Below are 25,656 nucleotides of genomic sequence, written 5' to 3'. Positions count from 1 at the left end.
TTACCATATCACTGCACTTTGCATCATAAGGCCTTTAATACCATTATTCTAAGCAAAGCTAACCTAATTAGACAAATATTTTTACATGTACATATTGCTTTGTTTTACTGTAACAGTCTCTCAGCCTTGCATTTACCGTGCCTTATGCTGGTTCTATGTAAACCTCACACTGGAAGATGTTTCACTTAACTACGTCTCACATGCTTTGGTCGTGCTGTCAGGAGGGATCAGCCCCTGGACGAAGGGCATCATGCTTGGTAAATTAGAAAAAAAAAAAAAAAAAAATTAGAAGGCCAGAGAAAAAGAGGAAGACCTTCAATGAGATGGATTGACACAGTGGCTGCAACAACGGGCTTAAACATAACAATTGTGAGGATGGCGCAGGACCGGGCAGTGTTTCATTCTGTTGTTCATAGGGTCACTCTGAGTCGGAACCGACTCGACGGCACCTAATAGCAACAACACATTTAGTTCTGACAACAAAGCATTGTGGGTACTGAAATTACTTCCATTTAAAGTAGAGAAACTGTAGCACAGAGAGGTGTGGGAATTTGTCCAAGATCACACAACTAGGAAGTAGTAAATCTGGGATTTAAGTCCAAGTATTGTCTCCAGGACCCATCTTCTACACGCTCTAGGCTTTCTAGCTTCATTTAGTTCCAGTGTATATTCGAACAGTGTTAAGAACAGGATTTGAAACTGGTTTTCTCAATTCAGTCATGGTCAAGGAAGCTTCAGTAAAACAGATCCGAATTTTTTAAAGGTGAGCTGGAAGGATAGCTGGAACAGGAAAAATTACCAGTCAAAACCTAGAAAGTTAATCTCCTTAAAAAACAAGGACGCATACATGTTGCATAGCAATCAAATCTCTTGCCATTGGATTTTGAGCAGTGTTGGAAACAGCATTGCCCAGCTCAAAGATGGCAGCCGACCTTGAGCCTTGGAATGTGTGTCACTCCCCACAGTCCTGCCAATCATCCAATCTCACACATCAGACTGCTGAAAGGGCTCACTCTGCGACTTCCGAGTCTCCCATTCCAGAGCTCCAACCCGTAATTATTCCCATTTCAGGGTACTGTGCCAAATCACCCAAGTTATAAGACTTCAGGTCTGTTCCTGTTTCACTTTGTTGGCAGAAACAGAATCAGTTTGAACTAGTTCAAAGCCCTAGTTAAGAAATACTCACCACTTCTCATTATCATTTATGAACGTTTACATAATTAAATGTTTAAAGTTTTGTTTTGTCTTGTTTTGCTCTCAAAAGAAAATTAAGAGTCAACATATGAAGGCCAGTGAATAGAGGCTCTACAGATTAGCCCCCAAAGCCCCAACGTTGCTTTTTCCAAACATTTATGTGTTAACTATGTCGAGGTGAGTAAATAGGACACTTCTTTTTGTTGCTATTTTTTAAGCTAAAGGAAAGGAAAAGTATACGTGCTCTGTTAGGTTTATTAGTTTTTTTTTTTTTTTTGGAACTGTTCTCTTCATACACATTGAAAGGATTAAATGGCAATTTCTGTAAAATTTCTTGTGGCAATGTCACTAAAAGGAAAAAAAATCAAAATTAATTATACCACATAGTCTTTAGGCAAATTGGTTTTTAATATTGAAGGCTTAAGCACATGAACTATCTCCACAAATTGTAGAGAGACATAATCTGAATGATGGCCCAAGAGTTGCAAGAGGACTTTGGCAGACCATACACCTCAGAAATGGTATCTCTAAAAAATTAAAGTATAAACCAATATAAGCATAAACATGACAACTGGATCTTAGGAAATCTAGTAAAAGAGCTAAGGGGCCCCCTGACCACATGTTAACTTTCCACAGTAAATTCCAGAGGTTCTCTACTGGGGAAATAAATAGAACAAGCCGTCACATATGTCATATAATTTCAGAGATTCAGAAAAGAGCTTTATGGTCCCTTTTGATCCCTCTTAAATGAAGTTGCTGACATTATCTGCAGACTGACTTATCCAATTCCTGCTCCTCTCCTGATTACATTTAGAATCGATTACCACTTATTGATCATCTACTGTTTTTAATAATAGGCATTGAGTTAAGGGTGCCACAAAAAATTATTTCATCATTATCTCCAACTTTATAAATGAGGAAACTGAGGATTAGAGAAATTGAAAAACCTGGTCATTTTTTTTTTTTTTTTCTAGAACAGTACAATTCTGATATGTCTATCACTAGAAACCACCCTGGTCCTATTAAGTTCCTCCTGACTTCAAGCACTACTTGTTTCTTAGACTAACCCCTTCTAACCTCATTCCCTGAAAATGGGGCAGTGGGAGAAATGTTCAGGGGTAAATAGGGAAGGGAAGAAGAGATTTTGACTCTCTCATAGCTACATCAGGCTAAAACTAGATGTTGTTGTTGTTGTTAGGTGCCTTCAGGACAGCTCTGACTCATAGCTACCCTATCTACAACAGAACAAAACACTGTCTTGTCCTGCCCATCCTCACAATCATTGCTATGCTGGAGCCCATCATTAAAAAAAAAAAGCTACTGTCAATCCATCTCATTGAAGGTCTTCCTCGTTTTCACTGACTCTCTACTCTACAAGCATGATGTTCTTCTCTAGGGACTGATCTCTCCTGATAACAGGACCAAAGTATGCGAGAAGTCTCACTGTCCCTCGCTTCTAATGAATATTCTGGCTGTGCTTCTTCCAAGACAGATTTGTTCATTCTTTTGGCAGTCCGTGGTATATTCAATATTCTTCACCAACACCATAATTCAAAGGCATCAATTCTTTGGTCTTCCTTATTCAGTAGCCAGCTATCACATGCATATGAGGCGATTGAAAATGCCATGGCTTGGGTTAGGCGCACCTTAGTCCTTAAAGTGATATTTTTACTTTATACCGCTTTAAAATGGTCTTTTGTAGTAGATTTGCCCTATGCAATATGTCGTTTGATTTCTTGACTGCTGCTTCCATGGGTGTTGATTATGGATCCAAGTAATATGAAACCCTTGACAACTTTGATCTTTTCTCCATTTATCATGATGTTGCTTATTGGTCCAGTTATGAAGATTTTGGGGTTTTTTTATGTTGAGGTGTAATCCATACTGAACACTGTGTTCTTTGATTTTCATCAGTAAGCGCTTCAAGTACTCTTTGCTTTCAGCAAGCAAGGTCATAGTATCTGCATATCATAAGTTGTTAGAGAGTCTTCCTCCAATCCCGATGCCAAGTTCTTCTTCATATAGACCAGTTTCTTGGATTATTTGCTCAGCATACAGATTGAATAAATATGGTGAAAGATACAACCTGACACACACCTTACCTGATTTTAAGCCATGTGGTATCCCCTTGTCCTGGTCAAATGACTGGCATTGTTCTTACTGATGATATTGAGATTCTCCATTGTCTCTTCCCATAGATATAGTTGTAATTTGATTCCTGTGTATTCCTGGGATCTAGATAGGGAAATAAAAATGCCTACTGTTTGTATAAGAATGTATAGTTTACAAGGTACCTCCATAATACTTGTAAGAGTTTAGCCTTATAACTAGAATCCCCATTTGATACACAAGAAAACAGCCTCAAGAAGAATTAATGACTTATTTAATCCTGTTTGGTTTCTAAACACAGAAAATCTGAGTCATTGTAAATCAACTGCCTAGTAAATAGTTATTTTAATTTTGGTCCATTTCTACATATTCTTGCTTTGTACTTCCTATCTGGCTGAATTAATCAATTGCAATTTTAAAAATAACACCTAAAGAAACAGTTTTGCTATGCTCTTAGTGTCTACTACCTGTGAAAAATACTTCAAATACAAAAATGCTCCTATTTACTCTTTTTTAGTTTCAGAGCATATGAAAATTTTAACCAATAGCATCTGCTATTCAGAAGGAAGTTTTTAAAGACAAGTTGTTCTGTGTTTAACAAAGCTGATCTTGTGCTCTCTTCTTCATCACTACAGAGGGCAGCAACAGACAGCAGAGCTCCTTAGCATCACAGAGGAAATGTTAAAAGTTCCTGGTAAACAAGAGGGTTAAAGACAAAGTCATGCTTTAATCACACAAAATATTCTTTTGCCTTTATGCTGTTTAAAATTAATCACCTCTTTATAATCTTTCCTATAAATGAGCAGGCAAATGGATATGAAAAGTACCAGGGAAGACTAGATGTCTTCAAACGTTGGGTCTAAGGTGTTTTGTAATTATGCCAAACCCAGTATTATACAATAAACATAAATTACATAATATTGCAACAAGTGAAATTTAGTCTGCTTTTGTTTTGTGTTTTTCTTATTCGTTGTTTTCTTTAAATCTGTCTTAACAAGTGACAGTACTTTTACATAAAAGCATTTATTATTTTAGAATAAGTTTTATTTTTACAGTGCACTTATATCTATTTTCAGTAGGTAGGAACTTTAGCAGCTGTGGTTTCACAATAGGGAGATATATCTGCCAAGTACCCTCAAACAGAAAGGATTGTGACTATCAGGTTTCCAGGATGAAGACTGTTCTTGCTTCTTAGGTTGGTTGCATAGGCCTAAGTCTGATTGTACATGCAAAGGAGGGCAGCAAAGGTCTTATGATCAAAAGGGAAGAAATGACTGACAACACAGAGCTAGTTCCAAGGAACTAATGGAATAATTAGTCCCAAAAAGACCAAAAAGGCTGAAGAATTCATGATGTCATAAAAAGCAGAGCTACTTAAATTGGATTAGAAAATAAAAATGACATGAACATTGTAAATATTCACAGATCACATCATTGACGTGTAATGTGCCGTTAAATGATGTCAAATTAAAGGGGAAATTACATGTGTTAGAACTAGGAGGAATAAAAAGAAGACATTTAAAGATACACGGTCTTTCAAGTGAAAATTCCTAACATATATTACCTAGATGATCATCACCCAGACAGTGAAACTGAGTGAATGAAATGTAAAATAAAATATGGAGGGAAAGATACTGGCTAAAATAAACTCATTTTCAAATATCATAAATGATAGTTAACTTTAGACTTCAAAGGAGCTATTTGGAGAATTTTTACCTAGCAAACCCAAACATGATTATAGTAAATAACTTATATTGCCATTAAAACCATAAGATCTGTCCTTGTTTTAACCCTAATATTACATTAGTATGTGAATTTCTCAGAAAAGGGAAGAATCTCTAGTTTTATCTTAATTTGCATATACTCCATTTCCACTTGCTAATTGTATATATTTTTTAATCAATTCAGTAATATTTGAACTCATGGAACTTATTAAAATGATAACAAGGCGAACAACAAGAAAGAAGTATGAGACGGGTGTGATCTCTTTCCTCCTCCTCCCACTCGCTAATATCTTTTCCTGATAATCACTTATATTATTAGCATATGACTAACCTGTATTTACCATAAAATTCAAATACTTCCTAAATGCATTCAAACACTCAAATAATTTCCGAGCAACATACAAATGTTAACAAAGCGATGTTTCCGTTTCAGACATACATTACTTTTGACAAATACTTTTTAAAATATTAAATAAAAATCATTCACCTTTAAACTGTTACTCTTACCATTTTCTATTTTTACTGAGAGGAAGTGTAGTTTCACTGAATCTTCCGTCATTAACTAAACAGCAAGTACCTTCCAAATTTTAGGGTTTGTCGTTAATAACGTTTAGCATTTTGTTAGCCTTAATACCTCAAACTGACATAAGAAGCAACATCCAGGTAAAGGGCAGATACACCTCTCCAAATTTATCACATATATTAATACTCAGAATGTACTCTCATTGCCCAATAAGGCTTTTTTCCGTCTCCAAAATTTCTTTTTCTGGTATATCGGAAACAGTAAAAGTATAAAGAAAAAATGTATAATTCAGCTTTCAGTGGAATATTCACAAGAGTTCTTTATCGATAGACATAATCTCTAGTTTCAGATGAGTTTATTTAAGCATTTTACAGAGAACATACAACTTGATCTTGCTCCTTAGATTCCCCACAAAGGAAGAGTAAACTTTCCCAAAATGGGGTTTGGCAAGCAGTAGCTGTTTATTACGAAATGATGGAGTGTGGTAGAGAGTGTTGGTCCCCCTCTTCCTCATTTACGGTTCTAGTGAAATCTGTAAAATAAAATGATCCCTCTTCGAAAGGCAGAATAAAACAATATGGAGCAGCATTTCAATTGTGGGGCAAGTTAATTCATTCACAGATCAGAAGAAATAACATGTTGAAATACTGCAAATCAGTATATAAAATGCTCAGTTCTTTTTCAGCCTAGACCAAAGTGTGTTATCAGCTTACCCCTTCAGACTTCACTTGTATGAAAACAGTAGAGAAAAAAGGAAAAGGATTATTTTCTTCTAGTTTAGGGAGAAAAAGAGGAAATCTATTATTAATGCTTTATATAGGCAGTCTATTTTAATCTTCATAGTAATAAAATGGGATCAGAGAAATTAAGGAAAATATTCCAGAACAAACCTACAACAAGCTAATTGTAAAAATAAGACTTCAAGACTATAATACTGTTTTACCTGACTTCAAAGCTGGTGGTCTTTCTCTCATAGACTAATCAAAATCTTGTACGTCACAGACACGAAGAGTAGCAATGAATTTACAAAAAGAGTGATGGGCCTGATTTTGGAACAACATTTTTGCCCTAACCCCAGAAATGACTACTTCATGGAAAGGCAGTAGTGTTATTGGTAAGAGTATGGAAACTAGAAACCAGCCCACCTAAAATGTGTATCTTTTCTATCAACTAGCTGTTTGATCTTGATTGAATTTCTTCTTCTCTCTGTGTCAGAGTTCCCAATCTGGAAAAAAAGCAATAATAATATGAACAGCTACTACACCTGAGAATTAAATTATCTTTTATGTGTATATACAAAGAAGTTAGAGGATGTTTGATGCATAATAAATGCTATATTAATTAGCTCAATGTAATGTCAACTCACAATTGGAAAAATTAATGGTGTTTTCATTAAAATATCTCAGAAATATAAGAAAAAATAAAGTTGCAACTGCTGTATGGAATTTAAGAGTATTAAAAAATATCACTTACAAGTAAAGTGGAAAAGAAATATAAGGAAAAAGATAAACATATTACCCATTATTTTTATTGAGTCTCTTCTGTCTCATAGCCACCCTATAGGACAGAATAGAACTGTCCCATAGAGTTTCTAGGGAGCCCCTGGCGGATTCAAACTGCTGACCTCTTGGTTAGCAGCTGTAGCTCTTAACCACTACGCCACCAGGGTTTCCATTAGGGTATATAAATCCAATGAATGATTGAAATAGCTATAAACATTGCTTAGAATTAGCCACAAATGCTTAAATATGCTTTATATTCCCAGTACTCTAAAGGAAGAGAACAAATTCAGATTAGTTTTATCTTTCTGAAACAAAAAGTGAATAACTTTCAATCTTATTTTTCTAGAACAAGTTTAAAGTTTCTGGGAATACTAAATCCTTGATTTTTCTTTTTTTAAGAAGGGAGAGTAAAGGATTGTGTTCTCCATTTATCCCCCACCTCCTGCAAAGGAAGAAAGAAAGGAGGGAAAACTCACTGTAGTAATGGGTAATTTTCTCAAAGTGCTCTGAACACCTTAGATAATCAGTGTAGACCATACCAGTATGGAAGCTTTTGAAGGATTAATAAATCTGTTCTGAGGCTTCCTACTGCAAATGTGGCAGATGGGAAGGGTATATATGGCCTAGGGTAAAATCCTTGACAAGACAGAGGGTATCTGGATTTTGAATTGGCTAGGATATGACAAGTGATTGTAAATTTCCTTTTGCAGTCTATAATCTTGTCAGAAACTAATGCAATTCTCCCTGTTGCAATTTTCATTAATATTTAGACTAACTTTAATGTCAAAAAAGGACAAAAAAGGACAGATACTGGGTATAAACTATTTTATTGACTCAACCAGTAGATAGCTTTGTAGTTTCACCAATATAAGCCAGTTGCAATGATATCATAGCTAATCTCATACAAAGGACTTTTATATGAGTATTTTTATTTACAAATCCTGATGGTTATTTTCTGAGTTGTATTTAATCACAAAGCAAAAAAAAAAAAAGAAAAGAAAAATTCATAGTCTATAAAAATGCCTTCACATTTTATCATGTATATCAGGAAATAGTGGATCTAAATGGTGATCATTAGTGAAATTAATCTCTAAAGAATAACATTCTTATATTACTTAACCTTTTTTAGACATTGTGTGAGTATAATTTAATAAGGAGTATTTTTACTGATATATGCCCTCATATTAAAGAAAGCTTGATCACAAATGAATGTAGACTTCCTCTACAACACTGCAGAAATACTGACAAAGCCAGAGTATCAACCATAAACAGCACTTTCTTATCTTTTTTTTTTTTTTTAGTCTTCTGGAAAAATACAAAAGAGGCAAGACTACGCACTTACGTTTTATTTATTTTTTTTTTTAACCTCATCCCAGGAGGAAATTTACTCATATGGAATTAATGCCTATTATATTTTATCCCAATATCAAGAATAAAAATTCCAAAAATAGTAGAACCATTTGATTTTTTTCCTCAGTGACTTTTACAATGTTTTTCTTGATTGTCTGCCATCACACAGCTACCCCATAGGACAGAGTAGAACTCCCACAGTGTTTCCAAGGAGCAGCTGGTGGATTTAAACTGCCCTCTTTTTGTTAGCAGCCAACATGCTATATAGGTTCTTCTAAATTGAACTGAATAGAACTCCATCAAAACAAAATACATATCATAAAAATATGTGCAGATACATAAAAATAGTGAAGGAGTAGGTTTTTATTTATAATAATTTATGTTACGATTTGATCTATGAAGTATTTCTGAAGTATGCACAGTCTCTGTGATGAAATGTGTATCCTTCTTTCACTGATGATGAAAGAAATTCAATATTAGAAATTATCTTGCAAAAGAAGATGTTTAATCTGGGATATTGAAAGCAAAAAAGGTTATGACAGTTTTTTTTTATTTTTTATTTTTTATTGTGCTTTAGGTGAAAGTTTACAGAACATGTTAGTTTCCTATTTGATAGTTTGTACATAAAGTGTTCCATGACCTTGGGTGCATTCCCCACAATGTATCAGCACTCTTCCTGTTTCTGCCCTGGGTTCCTCCGTTTCTTTTCCTCCAATTTTTCTACCCCTTCCTACCTTCTCATCTTTGCTTTTGGGCATATGTTGTCCTTTCGATCTTGAATATTTGATTGTTCTAAGGAACAAGTTCCTCTCGGATGTTATTGTTTATTTTATAGGCCTGTCTTGTTTGGCTAAAAGGTAGTCTCTGGGAAGGGCTTCATTTCCAGTTTAGAGGGGTGTCTCAGGGTCATAGTCTCAGGGGTTCCTCCAGTCTCTGTCAGACCAGTTAGTCAGGTCTTTTTTGTGAATTCGATCTTTCACATTTTTCTTCAGCTCTGTCCAGGACCTCTGTTGTGATCCCAGTCAGAGACTAGTTGCTCCCTTGAGTCTTTGGTTTTCTTCACTCTCTTGTACTCCAGACAAAGAGACTAACAGTTGTAGCTTAGATGGTTGCTCTCAGGCTTTTAAGACCCAAGACACTACTCAACAAAGTAGGATGTAGAAAATTGTCTTTATGAGCTATGTTGTGTCAATTGATAGAGATGTCCCCCGAGTCTATGGTCCTTTGCCTTCAAGCCTAGGAACATGGTCCCATGAGGTGTTTGGTTATGTCTAAGAAGTTTCCATAACTGTGCCCTTTGTGTGTTCTATTGTCTGTATTAATATACATGCAGCAGCTACAATTATGTATGTAGAAATACGCACAACCAAACCTATATCTACAGGTGGGTGTGCTCTCTTACACCCTTCCATACCACTTTAGCATATCTACTGTTACAGATTGAATTGCGTCCCCCCCAAAATGTATGTCAACTTGGCTAGCCCATAATTCCCAGTATTGTATGATTGTCTACCATTTTATCATCTGATTTTCCTGTGCTGTAAATCCTATCTCTATGATGTTAATGAGGTGAGGTTAGCGGTGGTTATGTTAGTTGTTAACGAGGTAGGACTCAATCTAAAAGATTAGGTTGTGTCTTAAATCAATCTTTTTTGAAATATAAAAGAAGCAAGCAGAGAGACATGGGGACCTCATACCACCAAGAAACAAACCAGGAAACAGCACATCGTTTGGACCCAGGGTCCCTGCACTGAGAAGCTTCTCAGTTGGGGAAGATTCATGACAAGGATCTTCCCTGAGAGCTGACAGAGAGAAAAAGCCTTTCCCTGGAGCTGGCACCATGAATTCAGACTTCTAGCCTCCTAGACTGTGAGAAGAATAAATTTATATTTGTTACAGTCACCCACTTGTGGTATTTCTGTTATAGCAGGACTAGATAACTAAGACACGTACCTATCCATGTATCCATTTGTAAATTATTGTTTGTTAATACCATCATTGCAGGATTGTCTATGTTATAGTTATAAATGTTGTTGTTGTTGTTAGGTACTGTCAAGCTGGTTCCAACTCCTAGTAACCCTATGTACAACAGAAGGAAACACTGCCCGGTCCTGTGTCATCCTAAAAATTCTTGTTATGCTTGAGCCCATTGTTGCAGCCACTATATCAATCCATCCCACTGAGGGTCTTCCTCTTTTTTGATGACCATCTACCAAGCATGGTGTCCTCCTCCAGGGACTGATTCCTTCTGATATCATGTCCAATGTACTCAAGCAAAGTAATTACTATAAAAAAAAAAAAAAAAAAAACTATAGTTGCCCTTTATTCTGTGTTTCTCTTAGTGTCTTCTTTTACCTTGACCTTGTCATGCTGACTTCCCCCATATAGTGTATTGCCTTTCCCTTCACCAATATTAACACATCTTCTATCTAGTTAGTAATTTTCCTTCCCTCCCCCTACCGTCCCTGGTAACCATCAAAGAATGTTTTTCTTTTTCTGTGTGTAAACCTTTTCTTGTTTTTTCATAATAGTGGTTTCATGCAATATTTGTCCTTTTGTGATTTATGTATTTCACTCAGCATAATCTTTCAGGTTCATTCATGTTGTGAGATATTTTGCACATTCATCTTTATTCCTTAACGTTGTATGGTATTCCCTTGTGTGTATGTATCACAGTTTGTTTACCCATTTATCCATTGATGGGCACTTAGGTTGCTTCCATCTTTTTGCTATTGTAAGTAATGCTGCAATGAACATGGGTGTGCATATGTCTACTTGTGTCATGGCTCTTGTTTCTTTAGGGTTTCTTCCTAGGAGTGGATTGCTGGATCAAATCATATTTGTATTTCTAGCTTTTTAAGGAAGCTTCATACTGTTTTCAATAGTAGTTGTACCATTTTACATTCCCATTAGCAGTGTATAAGAGTTCCAATCTCCCTACAACTTTGCCAACATTTGTCATTTTCTCTTTTTTGGATTAGTGCTATTATGTTGTGGTAGATTTTGACAAGAACTCATAAAGTAGAATTAGGATTATTCTGGTAGATTAACACCAGAGATATAGAGAGGAAAGTTTTAGTTTATCACAAGGAAAAATTTTTCAAACATGGCAGGGGGTTTCTTCAGGAGCAACACTTCTCAGTATTGTTTTCATATTTTCTTTTTGTATTTTTTTATGACTACATTATTTTTTCCAGTTTCAGCTCTCGGAAGCAATCTCCACCTTCTCCAAAAGACAAGCACTATCCTCAAACCACTTTCTTTGTGAAAATTACCTTGGCTACTATTTCACTAATAGATGGAGTTTGCCTGCAATGAGGGCCCCTTTCTTTTTGACACCTCAGCTCTATTTCCCTGCCTTCAGTCTCTTTCTTCACTAGAAAAAGTACTGCTTCTTTTATTTAAGCTTGTCCTTTCCTTTCCCTAGAACCTTCAAATTTGGATATGATTTTCCTCCCTAAAAAAAGTGTTACAGGCCAAAATGGCGGACTAGGTAAACGCTACCTCGGATCTCTCTTGCAACAAAGACTCAGAAAAACAAGTGAATCGATCAAGTACATAACAATCTACGAACCCTGAACAACAAACACAGATTTAGAGACGGAAAACGAACAAATACGGGGAACCAGCAATTGTTTTTGGAGCCTGGAGCCAGCGTCCCAGTCAGCGGATTTTCTGGAAAAATTAGTTTCCCAGTGATGGCTCGGAGACAGCAGTCCATATCAAACCACATAAAGAAGCAGACCATGACAGCTTCTACAACCCCCCAAACAAAAGAATCAAAATCTTTCCCAAATGAAGATACAATCCTGGAATTATCAGACACAGAATATAAAAAACTAATTTACAGAATGCTTCAAGACATCACAAACGAAATAAGGCAAACTGCAGAAAAAGCCAAGGAACACACTGATAAAACTGTTGAAAAGCTCAAAAAGATTATTCAAGAACATAGTGGAAAAATTAATAAGTTGCAAGAATCCATAGAGAGACAGCATGTAGAAATCCAAAAGATTAACAATAAAATTACAGAATTAGACAACGCAATAGGAAGTCAGAGGAACAGACTCAAGCAATTAGAATGCAGACTGGGACATCTGGAGGACCAGGGAATTAACATCAACATAGCTGAAAAAAAATCAGAGAAAAGAATTTAAAAAAATGAAGAAACCCTAAGAATCATGTGGGACTCTATCAAGAAGGATAACTTGCATGTGATTGGAGTCCCAGAACAGGGAGGGAAGACAGAAAACACAGAGAAAATAGTTGAAGAACTCCTGACAGAAAACTTCCCTGACTTCATGAAAGACGAAAGGATATCTATCCAAGAGGCTCATCGAACCCCATTTAAGATTGATCCAAAAAGAAAAACACCAAGACATATTATTATCAAACTCGCCAAAACCAAAGATAAACAGAAAACTTTAAAAGCAGCCAGGGAGAAAAGAAAGGTTTCCTTCAAGGGAGAATCAATAAGTTCAGACTACTCAGCAGAAACCATGCAGGCAAGAAGGGAATGGGACGACATATACAGAGCACTGAAGGAGAAAAACTGCCAACCAAGGATCATATATCCAGCAAAACTCTCTCTGAAATATGAAGGAGAACTTAAGATATTTACAGCTACATACAAGTTTAGAGAATTTGCAAAAACCAAACCAAAAAAAAAAAAAACCAAAGCTACAAGAAATACTAAAGGATATTGTTTGGGCAGAAAACCAATAATATCAGATACCAGGACAACACATGGTCACAAAACAGAACATCCTGATATCAACTCAAATAGGGAAATCACAAAAACAAGTTAAGATTAATTAAAAAAAAAAATACTCATAACAGGGAATCACGGAAGTCAATATGTAAAAGATCACAATAATCAAAAAGAGGGACTAAATACAGGAGGCATTGAACTGCCATATGGAGAGTGACACAAGGCGATATAAAACAATACAAGTTAGGTTTTTACTTAGAAAAATAGGGGTAAATGATAAGGTAACCACAAAGAGGTATAACAACTCCATAACTCAAGATAAAAGCCAAGAAAAACGTAACGACTCAACAAACATAAAGTCAAACACTACGAAAATGAAGATCTCACAATTTAATAAGAAAAACATCTCAGCAAAAAAAAGTATGTGGAAAAATGAAATTGTCAACAACACACATAAAAAGGCATCAAAATGACAACACTAAACACTTATTTATCTATAATTACGCTGAATGTAAATGGACTAAACACACCAATAAAGAGACAGAGAGTCTTGGACTGGATAAAGAAACACGATCCGTATATATGCTGCCTACAAGAGACACACCTTAGACTTAGGGACACAAAGAAACTAAAAATCAAAGGATGGAAAAAATATATCAAGCAAACAATAAGCAAAAAAGAAGAGGAGTAGCAATATTAATTTCTGACAAAATAGACTTTAGACTTAAATCCGCCACAAAGGATAAAGAAGGACACTACAGAATGATAAAAGGGACAATTGATCAGGAAGACATAACTGTATTAAATATTTATGCACCCAATGACAGGGCTGCTAGATACATAAATCAAATTTTAACAGAATTGAAAAGTGAGATAGACACCTCCACAATTATACTAGGAGACTTCAACACACCACTTTCGGAGAAGGACAGGACATCCACTAAGAAGCTCAGTAGAGACACGGAAGACAATTACAACAATCAACCAACTTGACCTCATTGACTTATACAGAACTCTCCACCCAACTGCTGCAAAGTATACTTTTTTTCCTAGTGCACATGGAACATTCTCTAGAATAGACCACATATTAGGTCATAAAACAAACCTTTGCAGAGTCCAAAACATCGAAATATTACAAAGCATCTTCTCAGACCACAAGGCAATAAAAGTAGAAATCAATAACAGAAAAACTAGGGAAAAGAAATCAAATACTTGGAAAATGAACAATACCTTCCTGAAAAAAGACTGGGTTATAGAAGACATCAAGGAGGGAATAAGGAAATTCATAGAATGCAACGAGAATGAAAATACTTCCTATCAAAACCTCTGGGACACAGCAAAAGCAGTGGTCAGAGGCCAATTTATATCGATAAATGCACACATACAAAAAGAAGAAAGAGCCAAAATCAGAGAACTGTCCCTACAACTTGAACAAATAGAAAGTGAGCAACAAAAGAATCCATCAGGCACCAGAAGAAAACAAATAATAAAAATTAGAGCTGAACTAAATGAATTAGAGAACAGAAAAACAATTGAAAGAATTAACAAAGCCAAAAGCTGGTTCTTTGAAAAAATCAACAAAATTGATAAACCATTGGCTAGACTGACTAAAGAAATACAGGAAAGGAAACAAATAACCCAAATAAGAAACGAAAAGGACCACATCACAACAGCACCAACTGAAATTAAAAGAATCATATCAGATTATTACGAAAAATTGTACTCTAACAAATTTGCAAACCTAGAAGAAATGGATGAACTCCTGGAAAAACACTACCTACCTAAACTAACACATTCAGAAGTAGAACAACTAAATAGACCCATAACAAAAAAAGAGATTGAAACGGTAATCAAAAAACTCCCAACAAAAAAAAGCCCTGGCCCGGACGGCTTCACTGCAGAGTTCTACCAAACTTTCAGAGAAGAGTTAACCCCACTACTACTGAAGGTATTTCAAAGCATAGAAAATGACGGAATACTACCCAATGCATTCTATGAAGCCACCATCTCCCTGATACCAAAACCAGGTAAAGACATTACAAAAAAAGAAAATTACAGACCTATATCCCTCATGAACATAGATGCAAAAATCCTCAACAAAATTCTAGCCAATAGAATTCAACAACATATCAAAAAAATAACCTACCACGACCAAGTGGGATTTATACCAGGTTTTTTTTTTTTATGCAAGGCTGGTTTAATATCAGAAAAACCATTAATGTAATCCATCACATAAATAAAACAAAAGACAAAAACCACATGATCTTATCAATTGATGCAGAAAAGGCATTTGACAAAGTCCAACACCCATTTATGATAAAAACTCTCACCAAAATAGGAATTGAAGGAAAATTCCTCAACATAATAAAGGGCATCTATGCAAAGCCAACAGCCAATATCACTCTAAATGGAGAGAACCTGAAAGCATTTCCCTTGACAACGGGAACCAGACAAGGATGCCCTTTAACACCACTCTTATTCAACATCGTGCTGGAAGTCCTAGCCAGGGCAATTAGGCTAGACAAAGAAATAAAAGGCATCCGGATTGGCAAGGAGGAAGTAAAATTATCCCTATTTGCAGATGACATGATCTTATACACAGAAAACCCAAGGAATCCTCCAGAAAACTACTGAAACTAATAGAAGAGGTTGGCAGAGTCTCAGGTTATAAAAGAAACATACAAAAATCACTTGAATTCCTCTACATCAACAAAAAGAACACCGAAGAGAAAATAACCAAATCAATACCATTCACAGTAGCCCCCAAGAAGATAAAATACTTAGGAATAAATCTTACCAAGGATGTAAAAGACCTATACAAAGAAAACTACAAAGCTCTACTACAAGAAATTCAAAAGGACATACTTAAGTGGAAAAACATACCTTGCTCATGGATAAGAAGACTTAACATAGTAAAAATGTCTATTCTACCAAAAGCCATCTATACATATAATGCACTTCCGATCCAAATTCCAATGTCATTTTTTAAGGTGATAGAGAAACAAAACACCAATTTCATATGGAAGGGAAAGAAGCCTCGGATAAGAAAGCATTACTGAAAAAGAAGAAGAAAGTGGGAGGCCTCACTCTACCTGATTTCAGAACCTATTATACAGCCACAGTCGTGAAAACAGCCTGGTACTGGTACAACAACAGGCACATAGACCAATGGAACAGAATTGAGAACCCAGATATAAATCCATCCACATATGAGCAGCTGATATTTGACAAAGGCCCAGTGTCAGTTAATTGGGGAAAAGATAGTCTTTTTAACAAATGGTGCTGGCATAACTGGATATCCATTTGCAAAAAAAATGAAACAGGACCCATACCTCACACCATGCACAAAAACTAACTCCAAGTGGATCAAAGACCTAAACATAAAGACTAAAACGATAAAGATCATGGAAGAAAAAATAGGGACAACTCTAGGAGCCCTAATACAAGGCATAAACACAATACAAAACATTACCAAAAATGACGAAGAGAAACCAGATCACTGGGAGATCCTAAAAATCAAACACCTATGCTCATCTAAAGACTTCACCAAAAGAGTAAAAAGACCACCTACAGACTGGGAAAGAATTTTCAGCTATGACATCTCCAACCAGCACCTAATCTCTAAAATCTACATGATTCTGTCAAAACTCAACCACAAAAAGACAAACAACCCAATCAAGAAGTGGGCAAAGGATATGAACACGTACTTCACTAAAGAAGATATTCAGGCAGCCAACAGATACATGAGAAAATGCTCTTGATCATTAGCCATTAGAGAAATGCAAATTAAAGCTACGATGAGATTCCATCTCACTCCAACAAGGCTGGCATTAATCCAAAAAACACAAAACAATAAATGTTGGAGAGGCTGCGGAGAGATTGGAACTCTTATACACTGTTGGTGGGAATGTAAAATGGTGCAACCACTTTGGAAATCTATCTGGCGTTATCTTAAACAGTTAGAAATAGAACTACCATACAACCCAGAAATCCCACTCCTCAGAATATACCCTAGAGAAACAAGAGCCTTCACACAAACAGATATATGCACACCCATGTTTATTGCAGCTCTGTTTACAATAGCAAAAAGCTGGAAGCAACCAAGGTGTCCATCAATGGATGAATGGGTAAATAAATTGTGGTATATTCACACAATGGAATACTACGCATCGATAAAGAACAGTGACGAATCTGTGAAACATTTCATAACATGGAGGAACCTGGAAGGCATTATGCTGAGCGAAATGAGTCAGAGGCAAAAGGACAAATATTGTATAAGACCACTATTATAAGATCTTGAGAAATAGTATAAACTGAGAAGAACACATACTTTTGTGGTTACGAGGGGGGGAGGGAGGGAGGGTGGGAGAGGGTTTTTTATTGATTAATTAGTAGATAAGAACTGCTTTAGGTGAAGGGAAAGACAACACTCAATACATGGAAGGTCAGCTCAGTTGGACTGGACCAAAAGCAAAGAAGTTTCCAGGATAAACTGAATGCTTCAAAGGTCAGCAAAGCAAGGGCGGGGGTTTGGGGACCATGGTTTAAGGGGACTTCTAAGTCAATTGGCAAAATAATTCTATTATGAAAACATTCTGCATCCCACTTTGAAATGTGGCGTCTGGGGTCTTAAATGCTAACAAGCGGCCATCTAAGATGCATCAATTGGTCTCAACTCACCTGGATCAAAGGAGAATGAAGAACATCAAGGTCACACGACAGCTAAGAGCCCAAGAGACAGAAAGGGCCACATGAACCAGAGACCTACATCATCCTGAGACCAGAAGAACTAGTTGGTGCCTGGCCACAATCGATGACTGCCCTGACAGGGAGCACAACAGAGAACTCCTGAGGGAGCAGGAGATCAGTGGGATGCAGACCCCAAATTCTCATAAAAAGACCATACTTAATGGTCTGACTGAGACTAGAGGAATCCCGGCAGCCATGGTCCCCAGACCTTCTGTTGGCACAGGACAGGAACCATCCCCTAAGACAACTCATCAGACATGAAAGGGACTGGACAGTGGGTGAGAGAGAGATGCTGATGAAGAGTGAGCTAATTATATCAGGTGGACACTTGAGATTGTGTTGGCATCTCCTGTCTGGAGGGGGGATGGGAGGATAGAGAGAGTGGGAAGCTGGCAAAATTGTCACAAAAGGAGAGACTGGAAGGGCTGACTCATTAGGGGGAGAGCAAGTGGGAGTACGGAGTAAGATGTATGTAAACTTACATGTGACAGACTGACTTGATTTGTAAACGTTCACTTGAAGCTCAATAAAAGTTAAAAAAAAAAAAGTCTTACATTTTCCCTCTCAAAATATAACCCTATCATTGTTTTTCCCTTTATCACCAAATCTTGCACAATTGTCATCTATCGTCTCTGCTCATAGTCACTTCATCCACCCATTTTTTCTTGCCTGAAATGTGGATTTCCTCCCACCACTGTGCCAAAACTCTTCTCATGAAGGTTAGCAACCATCCAGCCATGAGTTTCAAAACATAGAATACCATGCTGTCTTTTACCGCTTTCTATTAATAGTATCACCACCTTTCCAAACTCTCAGAATTGTCTTAGATTCCTCATTCTTCCTTAGTCCTTCTTCCTTGGCCAGGTCCCATGACCAATCTATGACCAAGATTAGCAGATTCAACCTGTTTCATTGTGGGTTGCGGTTGGTGTCTTGAGGAAAGCATAGAAAGTCAGAGAGAGAGAGAGTTAAATTGTAAGAATTATGATAAGATAGACCAACGAATGAAATCTAATACTGCCAAGAACCATTGAGACTTAACTGAAGTTAGAAGACACCACAGATTAATGACATAATCTTTTCTGTTACAGTGGAAGATTGCCATACTAGAATAAGAAGATATATTGAAAGGAACAGAAGATAGACATTATGTTTTTGCTCTTCACAATGAAGGCTCTTCAGAAAAAATGAGAAATGGGCTCTAAAGTAATGAACTTCTATGTTTGCTTATAGTTTCTCAAAGCAGACTGTTTAAGAATATAGGCCTTACTTCTGGTGTTAATGGTAGCCCACAAACCTCCATAGGAGGATTACCTACTATGTCACATACTTTTTATCACAAATCAGGATACGTAGAATTAGATTTGAACTTTTGGCTTTAGTTGGGGGGATTTGGGTTAGATGATATGAAGACTTTGCTGATCAGTCAGGTGGTATAATATTGTAAAGACTTGCTGGTGAAGACAATGGTACTATTTTTTAACTCCACTTTTATTTTTACAAAAATAGTCAAATTTCTAGGCTATAGCCTGAGTCCAATTTACAGATAAAGCAATGTACTAAAATTTTGTGTCAACATCATCCTAATTATAGGAGTAAGAAATCTGTTAATATAAACAAAACATTCTTCTAAGCATATAAATATTTTAAGAATTAGAGAGCTCAGTTTATCCCATCATTAGTTAGATCCCCTACTTTATGTTCTGATATGGTTGTTTCTATAATTTTAACCTTCATTTGACTGTATCCACGAATTCAGCGTTTACTCAGCATTAAGTATTTAGAAACAGGAAATAAATTGACCTGTTAGTACTGTATATATTTTGTTTTATTCCTTTTTTTTTTTTTTTTTTTTACAGTTTTTGTTACGTACCATGGAGTCAATTTCTACTCATAAGTGACCCTATAATACAGAACTGTCTCCTAGAGTTTCCTAGGCTAAAACCTTTATACGGGCAGATCATCAGGTCTTTTCTTCCACAGAGTGGCTGGTGGGTTCAAACCACTGACCATACAGTTAGCAGTTGAACACTTAATTATTGTGCTACCTGGGCTTGGAATATATCCTGCCGGTAGAGTACTCTTGCAGACTCCCCAAAGAAGAAATATAAATATTTTTAACAGAGGACTGAGTAATACAAAGTCTAAAGTCATTGTGAAAGAAAGGAAGGAAGGAAGGAAGGAAGTCAGAATTGACTCAATTGCAGTAGGTTTTATACTTAGATATCACTCTAAAATTTTTATTGTGTTATATATTTTCTGTTGTTTAATGTTCATTTTGAGTTATATACTACTCAAATAAAGAAAGTAGGAAGGAAGGAAAACAGAAAGGTAGGAAGGAAGGAAGAAAGAAATAGAGAAAGGAAGGGAGGGAAAAAGGAAGGAAGGGAAGGGGAAAGAGAGAGAGAGAAAGGGAGAAAGAAGTGGAAGAGAAAAGAGAGAGAAGAAAAAATAGCTCAGAAGATATCACTGTGGTGTTTTAGGCTCAGCTTCTGTTCTTGTTTCACTGCATATCACAGTCCTCCATGTCTCTATGGTTCAACCACAGTCTATGTGTAACCACGTCTAGGCCCTTTCACCACCTAATACTTTTGTTATGCTGTTCATTCATTCCAGGATGAGCCCCCTCCACAACCCATTTCTCTACTTATCTCTTATTTCATTAAGAACTTAGCCAAATGTGACTTCTTTCATTAAGTTTCTACCATTAACTTCTCATTACATATTCTTTATAATACTTATTTTATTTTCTCTTGAGGTATAATTAGTGTCTCATGAATCAGTTTACTAACTAGATTATAAGTCTCTTGAGAACAGGAATCATATCATGATTGCTGGGTTTAATCAAATGAAACTTCAGCCTCTTCTCGAATAATACTTTCTCCATAAAACATTTTCTGATTCCCTATTAAATATGACTTTTTCTTCTTCATTTAAGTGTTATGGCCTTAATTCTTTTTATGATACTGACTTTATTCTATGTTTTAATTAATACATAAAATTATCAACACTGATATACATTATAAAATACTTGATGACAACTTGATGTGTTTCTCAACGTACCTGACAGACTGCATTACATAAGTGTTCAAATATTTATTAAATGGAATCTATGTTTTTCAGAGGTCTTCGGATATATATATATATATAATCAATATTAAAAGAAAAACCCTACCCCAAAATTCATATGATTGAAATAAACTTGCAATATTATTTGATTTCTCTGTGGGGTCCTACATAAAAACATTAAAAATATACCAAAAGTTTGAGAGTGGCTGTATTTGGAGACCTGGTGGTGCAGTGCTTAAGAGTTCTGCTCCTAACCGAAAAGGTCAGCTGTTCATAGCAGGCAGCCATCTAAGATGCATCAATTGGTCTCAACCCACCTGGAGCAAAGAAGAATGAAGAACACCAAAGACATAAGGTAAAGATAAGCCCAAAAGACAGAAAGGGCCACATAAACCGGAGACTACATCAGCCTGAGACTGGAAGAACTAGATGGTGCCCATCTACCATCGATAACTGCCCTGATGGAGAACACAACAAAGAATCCCTCTTAAGCAAGAAAAGAATGGGATGCAGATCTCAAATTCTCTTAAAAAGACCAGACTTAATGGCCTGACTGAGACTAGAGGGACCCCGGAGGTCATGGTCCCTGGACCTTCTGTTAGCCCAAGACTAGAACCATCCCTGAAGCCAACTCTTCAGACTGGGATTGGACTGGCCTATAAGACAGAAAATGATACTGAAGAGGAGTGAGCTTCTTGGCTCAAGTAGACACATGAGACTATGTGAGCAGTTCCTGTCTGGAGGTGAGATGAGAAGCCAGAGGTGTACAGGAATTGGTTAAATGGACACAGGGAATACAGGGTGGAGAGGAAAAGTACACTGTCTTATCAGGGGGAGAGCAGCTAGGAGAACATAGCAAGGTGTGTATAAGTTTTTGTATGAGAGACTGACTTGATTTGTAAACTTTCCCTTAAAGCACAATAAGTAAAAAAGAAAAAAACAAAGTCCATGAACATTCTTCTAGAATTTCAAGAATGAAATGAAAATCTCTTTCTGGCCATAAAAAATAAAAAAAGGTCAGCAGTTCACATCTACCAGCTGTTCCTTGGAAACTCTATATGGGACAGCTGTCCTACAAGGTTGCTATGAGTCAGAATTGACTTGATAGCAGTGGGTTTTATATTTAAATATCACTCTAAAATTTTTATTTTTTATATGTTTTCTGTTTTTTATGTTCATTTTTGAGTTGTATATTACTTTAAAATTAAAAATATAAACATTTTGAAAATCAGATAGATATTCTACAACATGATTGCCATCAGGTCATTTGGGTCTCATAAAACCTCTCCCCTAAACTTAGCATATTAATGATATGGTCAGATAAAAAAACATGGCTAATTCATGACCAAGAAAGAAAAATTTACCTACCTATGAATAATTTGAATCATCTTTTCCTCTCATTACAATACTATTCTCATTATTAAAGAATTAAATCTTTCTTGAATACTTTTAAAATTAAAGAAGTAATAATAATAATGAACTGATTCTGTTTGACTCAAGAGAGAAATGGTGCAATGTGTTATTGTAACCTGACTTGTATCCTACGTGTAAAGCACTGAAAATTATTATTTTAAATTATGATGCTAGATTAGATTTTCTGCAGCTTAATATATTATAACATAACGTAATTGCTCAATGCAAATAAGATACTGTACAGCTTTTCCATAGAGTTGTTCATGAAAACCAAGCATTTTACATATTACAGTGAAGTGCATGCTATCAAGAAAAAATTATACCAGAGCTTAATTTCATATGAAGATAAAGTGCTGTCACTTTATAGTGGATGACAGTACAGTAGTGTATGTATACAACAAATCTACAGCCTGATGAAAATCTCAACTGTCAAGAGCATCAAATATGCATGGGTGATAACACTGTACTTTTAAAGATTTCAACTTGCTCCCATTACTTTATGTCAGAGTTACATTTGAAAGTTATTTTAGTTTCATGCACTGGTCAATGTTTTTTGCCCAATATTACCAGGGCAACATAGAGGACGTAGATTCTTCAGCCTCTCAACTCTCAGGTCAAGAAGTCCCTATTTCGTTCTACTGTAACTAATATTAATTGCTAGTTACTTTTTTACATGTGAATCTTTCCATTTCTATTATATTTTAAGTGTACAAAGACACCAGCCGTAACTTGCTCTCCTTTGTTTTCTTAGCCCAGAATCTTAAATCAGAGTAGATTTGGAATCAGCCCAGGTCTTTCCATAACAAGCTGTAAAAACATGGGGAATTATTTAATATCCTCACATAAGATTTCTCCTCTAAAAAATAGGTTGCATTACATGATCTATCAAGTCCCTTTAAAATCTGAGATTCTATGCAATATGATAGGGTAATTGCTCAGAAAATTGTCTGTAAACTGATTAAATTGAGTTGCAAAATTATTAGAAACTAAAGCTTTAAGGGGAAAGTATATAAATATACAAACAATGGAGTCATGAACAATGGCACTATTTAAGATTATAGGATACTGGGAACTCTTCAAACCATCTTTATAGTTGGTGAGATTAAATCAGGTAATTGCCATCCAATCACATTGCAGAATTCGGCCCTGCCTGGTACATCTTGTCTTTGTACAGTTTTGTGGGGAAAGGACCTTTGGGAGACAGGAAGATGGAACCACAGCAATTAGTACCACAAACAGCAAAAGAGGGCCTTCAACAATAAAAGGGGCTGTACATTATAACGCAAAACTCTTCAAAGCTATGTTTTTCACTATTTCTAATCGTAGTGTTCCTCAAATAAAGCACTATTAAAAAAATAAATAAAGGAGCAGAGACAGCAATGGGTTTGTTGCAGTGCAGAAGAAAACAGCTCAAAAGCAATTCATTATTAATGCCTGAATATTCTTGCTAAACAGTTCTGATTATTTCACAAGAAAGAGGTCAAGGTAGTGGAGAAAGGGATTTAATCAAATAAACTCTCAATCTCTCTCCAAATAGCATTTTCATCCAGCTGCATGTAAATTCATCAGATGAGTAGCCGCCAAAAGCACAGGCAAGGTTAATCTGCTATGACTGTTAAAACTTCTACGATATGCCTATTGAATAAAAAATTTAAAATGGGATGAACCACTCAAGTTAGCCCAAATTAGATTTTTTTTTTTTTTTTTGCTCATAAAACACATGAAATTTCCACTGTTAAAAACAAACAAACCAAATTTCTTCCATTGGAGTTAGAGTTTATTATTAATTTCTTAAAAAGGGATCCTTGAGTTGTTGTGCAGTAGTTGGGATATTTAGGAATACATGCCCTCAGGTTCCAGGAATCTAAAACTTATCTACCCTAGTTGGAATTTACTTAAGAAACTTAAGACTTCAGAAATCCTATAAAAGAAGATTAATGCCAAGCAAAAGCAAAGAAGGTTATCAATAAGTTTTAAAATGTTTTTAGAATAATGCTGGTTTTCTTTTCATTGTATGCAAGATTATAAAATTTATCGTATTTTTAACCAAAGATAATATTACCAGCAAATGTTAACAATTGTGCTGGTGATTTATTACTTGAAAAATAAACGTAATTTCAGTTTCCTTTTATAAAACATAAAAATGGAAGGAGAGAACGCCATTAAAAGGTTATTATTAGCGTGCATTTTCACAAAGAAAATAAATATAAGGATAAAATAACTGCACAAACAACATTGCACCGATTTCTTTTTGTCTGCTTCATTCTCCATGAAACTTCATAATTGTGTGTAAGCATATTATAAAAGTTAAAATCACATTTTAAATATAACAAGGTGTTCAACATAGTTCACTTTGAGGATAACGAATCCGAATTCATTACCTGAAAAAAAAATTATGCTGTATATATCTATTTCTAATTTTTTTAAAGCATAAAAGATTTTTCACAAAAATGTACAATTTACCTCAGTAATAAAGCTCTTGGATGGAATTTTCAAATGAAACCAATGTCACAATCATGGACATCCGTGAAGATTTTTAAAGCATTGATAATATTTTCACTATTTGAATGCTTATTTTATGGATTTTTTTAATTTTATAATTTAATTTCTTTATAATTTCAAAATCATACATAAACATGGCAATGCTTAATTCAGTCTATTGCTACCTTAATAATCCTTAAAATACTTTTCTTTCCTCCTAAATTCATAAAATTTCCTTTATATTGCATATTTTATATTTATATCTAAGGCATCGTGCATCAGTTAATAAATCTTCAAAAGATTAACGTGTTGTTCCGCTGGCATTCTTTGCCCTCTTAGCTCTAAGCACCTTTCTTGAATCTCAGACACCATTTTACATGAGGACAATTTCAAAAAGCAAAATACAACTGTCTAATTAAGGGCTGTATGATTGGCTAGTTCACGGTCTCTGTGACAGTTGTGACAAATACACATATTGGCACAGCCCTAACCTCACTTCACAGTTTGCAACACAAAGATGGTATTTTCAGAAATGTGGAGAACACTCTGATACAAAGCTTCACCTTGTCTAGTGCTATTCCATTTAATTTTTTATTAACTGCCTGAACATATGCCATTCTAGAAGAGGGTAATAGTTACAAAATGTCAGCAGAAACATTTAAACTGCTAAAATGTAAATGATTTTATAAATTTGTAATGAAAGGTAATTGTCATGTGGGAAAAGTAACAGAAAAACAGATACGTGTAAATGCAAAACTGGTAAAAAAAAAAAAAAATACATCTTATTGGTTGAAGGTAGGAAAACCTAAGTATATTTTAATGAGTCCTGTA

The sequence above is a fragment of the Loxodonta africana genome, chromosome 6, assembly GCF_030014295.1.
Source record: "Loxodonta africana isolate mLoxAfr1 chromosome 6, mLoxAfr1.hap2, whole genome shotgun sequence".
Taxonomy (NCBI): Eukaryota; Metazoa; Chordata; class Mammalia; order Proboscidea; family Elephantidae; genus Loxodonta; species Loxodonta africana.
Note: the sequence above shows the minus strand (reverse complement) of the source record.